This window comes from Phoca vitulina, unplaced genomic scaffold (genome assembly GCF_004348235.1).
Source record: "Phoca vitulina isolate PV1807 unplaced genomic scaffold, GSC_HSeal_1.0 scaffold11, whole genome shotgun sequence".
Taxonomy (NCBI): domain Eukaryota; kingdom Metazoa; phylum Chordata; class Mammalia; order Carnivora; family Phocidae; genus Phoca; species Phoca vitulina.
In genome coordinates, this window is record NW_022589714.1 from 33,839,936 (window position 1) to 33,846,614 (window position 6,679).

Consider the following 6,679-nt stretch of genomic DNA (forward strand, 5'->3'; position numbering starts at 1 on the left):
GGCTTTCTGCTCAGTGGCAAGTCTGCTTCTCCCTCTCCCTCTGTGATCCCTCTCACTTTCTCTCTCTCAAATAAATAAATAAAAATCTTTTAAAAATAAGTAAATAAATAAACAAAACAAAAAACTGTGTTCAATATCATTAGTAATTAGACAAATACAAATTAAAAGCTCTGAAAAAATACCATTACAAAACCATAATGGATAATTTTTAAAAAGGGTTAAAATACTGAGTATGGATGAGGATATAAAGTAGACGGAAGTATAAAAGTATAAATTTCTAGAACTCCTTTGGAAAAATATTTGATAGTACCTACTAAAAGGAAAACACATGTATACCATACAACCCAATAATTTCACTATTGGGTATCTATCAAAAAAAAAAAGTGAATAATAATATGCACCAAAAGACCCATGGACAAAATGTTTATATAAGTTTTACTCATAAATAGATCTAAACTGAAAATAAATGAAATGTTCATCAATAATAGAATAGGTAAACACATTATATTGTCTATAGACAGTAGAATACTGCATAGGTGTTAACAAAAATAAACTTTCCATGCAACATGAATGAATCTCATAGGCATAATATTAAGGGGAAGAGGTTAAACACCAAAAATACAAATGCTACCCATATGAAATTTCAAATGGATAAAATTAACCCCCAGTTATGGAAATCAGAATGGTTTTTACTCTTGGGACTTACTGACTGAACGGAGGAATGAAGCATCCTCTTGGTTGTTCTGGTTGTGGTTGCACACGTATATACATATTCATAAATTTATCAATTTGTATACTTAAAATTTATGGACTTTAGTAAATATAATTTTTACTTTAGTAATTTTTTTTAAATTGACAAATTCACAGAGGCAAAGAAGTAAAAAAGACTGATGATATATTCCTTATAGAATTTATTCTTATGACTTTTTTGGTTCAGTCAAAGAAGGGACTTCATGTAAATGTTTTCTGGGGAGGTCTTGGTCTAACCAGTTAATATGTGAGAATGTCTTCCCAAGGGCATGCTAGAAGGCAATAATCAATCCTCAGTCTTCTCCTTCATTCTTGATCTTTCCTCCTGCTAAATATTAACTTGTAAATATCCGTGTTCTGCTCATATATTAAGATGAAATACAATCGAAAAACAGAAATGTAAGGAAAATAAATTTAAGTAATCAGTGCATCAAGTTTCTGGTATTATTATCTGAATATATTTTAAGAGCTTTGGCTTAGAATTGCCTATTGCATGTGAAATTATTGTGATAAATAAGTACTGATACTGAAGTCAGTGAGGTGATATTTCTACTGCTCCCATAATACTTCTGTTCAGAAAAGCTGCCCTTCCCTGAGTATATGCATCTATAATTCCTTGGTTAAAATGACCTATTTGGTTTCTAGGTTTGCAGCCCCCCAAGCAATGGAGAATCATTCAGACCATTCTGGAGGTTTAGCTCTGGTCCAGGCCTTGGGACCAATTCTGTTCTAATTCTCTAGTGAAGATGCCTCAGTCTGGGTCCCCAGAACCTCTCACCCTGGACCCACTTATTTTTCCACCCCTACAGCCTCTACTCTACCTCTGAGTCATGCTCTCCAATGCTAACCTCTATGTCTGCACCTTTGTGTAGGATTACTTCTGCAGGATTCCCTGTTTGCCCAAATCTCTGCCTATTGCCTGTTATTTTCATCCCTTCAACATGACCCTCAAACTCTATCTCTGAGGACTAGCCCAGACCCCAAAGTCTGTACTTCATAATAATTCTTGGCCAACAGAGATACCTTCATAATAACCTGGATTCAATCCTCATTCAAAAATGCTTAACATACTACTGTTGCCCAAGTGTTAACCTTTACTTTCATGTTTTGATTCAGTTGCTCCAAGTGTATGCTTGACTCTTAAATAAACAAAGGTATCCTCCTATTTTCCTTATAGCCTCTGTTCTCTGAGGAGTTTTTGGTTGAGTGTGCACATTTTACCTGTTCATAAACCTCAAGCCAAAACTTGGACTCAAAGAGCTGAGGGTTCTATTTTAGCACTTACCCTCCAGCTTAGTTGTCCTTAACTTTGAGTTTGTCCTTAGTTTGCCCTTAACTCTGCTAAGTAAAATAAGTCAATAAATAAATGGAAGATATTTAACACAGAGCCACCAAGGAGCTTTAGCTAGTTATTAATAAATTATATGCTACTGAAAAAAAAATCGAAGTTCTTTGGAGGAGCCAAAAATGCTAGGGTAACTATAATCCCCATTGACAGTAATTGTCCTGTAATCATTCTCAAGAGTTGCGATAGTTACTTGGTGATTGTTTTCAATTCTTGCATAGAATACAAATCCTAGCATTAAATCATCACTACACAGGATTGTATCAAATTCGTTATGCATCTTATGTCATAAAATAATGATTTTTTACCCGTTTATGACAGAAGAAAGATATTATATTTGTATGTAAAATTTCCAGGGTGTATTTATATATTTACAATAATATGGGCAGTACTGTATGTTTTCAAAGGACTTCTACCAGAATTAATTAGATTCCATTTATAAAATATGATATGCTTTTAAACTTGGATTATGAAGCCCATTAAGCAGATTACAGCATTTTGAAAAAAAAAATTAAACACTAAAGATCTGATTGTGTTATATATTCCTGATATGCCATTTGTATCTCCAACATATTGGACTTCATTCTAAACAAAAGGAAGTTGATTTTCAGAGAACTTGTGTATTTGCTAGCATCATAGATAATAGGACAACCTAGGATAAAACGGTAGTGTTTTAACTCCCCCAGGATCACTATGAGTTTTATTATATCGCACTATAATGAATTAACAGATTATGTGCATGTACATGTGAATGTGTGTGTGTCTGAATTAACCAATTATTTCAACTGTACAAAAACTAATTCATTTATTAAATATTTATTAAACACTATTATATATCAGGTACACTTAGAAATAAAATTACATTTATGTCATCTTAAGAAAAAGTCTAAAGATTTCAATTGATTTCAATTTTGAAGCACAAATCCTATAGTTATTCATGAAAAAAATCCTAAAAATGGCTTGGTGTTTGTGTTAAAATATGCATAAGTAATAATAATGATGAAGTACACTATAATAATTGAAATTAAATGCCTACAAATCAGAATGTTTCTCCATCCCAGAGAGATGAAGTGATTCAGTGGCTGGCCAAACTCAAGTACCAATTCAGCCTTTACCCAGAAACATTTGCTCTGGCTAGCAGTCTTTTGGGCAGGTTTTTAGCTACTGTAAAGGCCCATCCAAAATACTTGAGTTGTATTGCAATCAGCTGTTTTTTCCTAGCTGCCAAGACTGTTGAGGAGGATGAGAGAATTCCAGTACTGATGGCTTGGCAAGAGACAGTTTCTGTGGATGTTCTTCACCTGAAATTCTGAGGATGGAGAGGATTATTCTGGATAAGTTGAATTGGGATCTCCACACAGCTACACCATTGGATTTTCTTCACATTTTCCATGCCATTGCAGTGTCAACTAGGTCTCAGATACTTTTCAGTTTGCCCAAACTGAGCCCCTCTCAACATTTGGCAGGCCTTACCAAGCAACTCCTTCACTGGATGGCCTGCAACCAACTTCTCCAATTCACAGGATCCATGCTTGCTCTGGCCATGGTTAGTTTGGAAATGGAGAAACTTATTCCTGAGTGGCTTCCTCTTACAACTGAACTGCTTCAGAAAGCACAGATGGAGAGCTCCCCGCTGATCCACTGTCAGGAGCTTGTGGTGCATCACCTTTCTTCTCTGCGGTCTTCCCTGCCTCTAAATTCCGTTTATGTCTACCATCCCCTCAAGCACACCCTGGTGACCTGTGACAAAGGAGTGTTCAGATTACATCCCTCCTCTGTTGCAGGCCCAGATTTAGATTTCTCCAAGGACAACAGCAAACCGGAAGTGCCGGTCAGAGGTGCGGCAGCCTTCTGCCATCAGCCACCAGCTGCCCGTGGATGCAAGCATACCTCTGCTAATCGCGAAGTGGAGGAGATGGAAGTGGATGACTTCTATGATGGACTCAAATGGCTCTGTAATGAAGATAATGCTTCGGAAAATGTGGGTTCTGTATGTGGCACTGATTTATCAAGGCAAGAGGGCATGCTTCCCCTTGTCCACCTTTGCAGCCAGTTTCTGTCATGTAGCTTCCAGTGTTACCTTCAAGTGCAAACTAAGGTAGACTACTCTGGGAATGGGAACATGGGAAAACCAGGAAAGGCTACATACAGGTGCATACCTTAGCAGGCCAATTTGAAGTGAGCCAGAAAAAAGCCCGTTTACTTGTGTGGCAAATTATAATCAACATTATTTAAGCATTTAAAGACCAAAAAAAGTGTGAAATTCAAAAGATCCAAATTTTTTTTAAAGTAAAAAAAATTTTGTAGTGTTTGTCAGTTCCACCCTTTTCTCTGCTAAAATGCAATGGAGATTGACCCATCTCAAAGATTCATATTCAGTGTTTTTTTTAAAGTTCCAAAATTCATAGCTGGCACACACTCTGACTCCAGCATCCTGATTTAATTTTCCTCGTTTTTGCTTGCTTCTTTATTGAATACTTAATGAACTTTATGCATGTGGATCTATAGCCTGACTTCCACTGATTAGGAAACCCTCAAAATCATTTTTTAGCAATTTAGTGAATAAATTATTTCAGTGTGACAGCCATGTTTAATCCAGGATTCAGATTAATCCAAAAAGGGTACTTCAGAATTGCCCCATATGAATGAGAGGTGGTAATAGAAAAAGGACTGGCATTACCACATTGATTTTGTGTTTGTCTCATTTCAATTCTTGGAGGTTGGAAACAAAATTATTGTTTTCATTTTTGTTTATCTTAAATTGGAACTTAAAAGTGGCATGTAATTAGGACACTCTGCGATTTGTTGAAAGCATTTTTGACTTTTGTATAAAAGAATTTGTGTTAGGTATATCCAGGTGTTCACCAAAGAAACATGTAACAACTAAGGTTTTGGTTTTTTTTGTTTTGTTTTTGGTAACTGATCAGTTTTCACTCATTTATAATCAGTAGGAGAGACTGTCTAGATGTTGGGGCAGCTCTATGATTGGGGTCTGTAACGTGTAATAACTGAATTCAGTACCCTAGATTTATGTTAAGCTATTAGTATTTTCTTGATGAAAGTTATTTACCCTACCTGTATTTCTCTTAATGACTCATGGCTCCTGAGCTCCCTGTGCAGTCTGAAGAAGGTATCGCAGTCAGAACCATGGACTGATGATAAAAGCCTCTGGTAGCAATAAAAGTTGTCCTTAAAAAAAAAAAAAAGAAATTCTGGGAAAAATAGGATAAAATATTTTATATAAATTATTTGTTTAGGTGTAAATTTAAGTACTAAATTTGGATATAAGGAAAAAAAATACTTGAAAGACAAAATCTAAATTTTTAGTGCCAGTTGTTTGATTCATGTGAAATAGGTAACTCTTTCTATTTCTTAAACCTTTTATAACAGATTTTTTGAGGTATAATTAAGGTACATGTTAGTGTATACTCAGGAAAGCATTGTAACCATTAAGGCAATGAACATACACACCATCACCCCATATTTCCGGTCAGAAAGTGCAACAACAGAAGTTATAGACAGCTTCATAATGGGGAAGAACTTGAATAACAACACTTCAGTGTGAATGGGTATAAATATTAATGTGTGTATGATAAATATATATATCAATCTACTATATTGCAGAAGCTCTTTTTTATTTTATTTTTTTCTTCAGTTAACTCAGATGGAAAATACCTGTTTTACTGGATTTTTTGAGGATTAAGTAAAAGAATGGAATTCATATTTCATCTATGTTGCTATAGTACTATAAATCTGAAGGTTTGGGGGTATGTGACATTTTGGAAGGAGAAAGAAAGGAAAGGAAAGAAAGAGTTGAAAAAAAAGAGTGATAAAGAAGAGATTGTTTGCATGTTCATGTTTCCTGAAAGAATTGATTTACAGAATTCCCCTCTTTGGCAGTGGGCAGGAGAAGCTTGAGAGCAACGGCAAATCACATTACGTGTATTATTCAGCACTAGTCATTTAACCAGTTCTTTGAAATTTTTCTTTAAAATAAGAACTAAACTGTTGGCTTTTAATGCTTTCCACTCAGCAGGGATGAATTCAGAAATAAGCGTGGCAGATTGTTAAAAGAAGGTGCTAACCAAATTTAATAACCTATACTTAATAAATTGAATACCCTAGAGTCAGCAACCTTATCAAACAGAAATAAAGAAGAGGGTATATTAGCTCTGATTTGCCTGACTCACAATGACAACCATTCTTAGCAGAGTGATCATATATACAGAATATCTCTAAGTCATGTATATAAATTACTAGGGCTATGATCACATGTCTTCTCTATAGGCAATAGAGAACTCAGATATAATCTTGTGTTTTTATATAAGTTTTCTGTTGCTACTGTAACAAATTACTATAAACTTAGTGTCTTAAAACAACACAAATTTATTGTCTTATAGTTCTGGAGGTCAAAAGTCCAAATGGGTCTCACTGAGTGGGCTAAAATCAAGATTCAACAAGGAGGCACCAGAGGAGAATCCATTTCCTTGCTTTTTTCTACTTCCAGAGATTGCCCACATTCTTTGTCTCATGTTCCCTTCTCTGTCTTCAAAGTCAGCAATGATAGGTCCAGTTTTGCTCATG

The 6,679-nt window shown here is 35.2% G+C and overlaps 1 pseudogene; it reads left to right on the plus strand.

Annotated features, from left to right (window-relative positions):
- Positions 1-3,123: 3,123 nt before the first annotated feature.
- Positions 3,124-4,162, plus strand: LOC116635855 (annotated as a pseudogene).
- Positions 4,163-6,679: the final 2,517 nt, after the last annotated feature.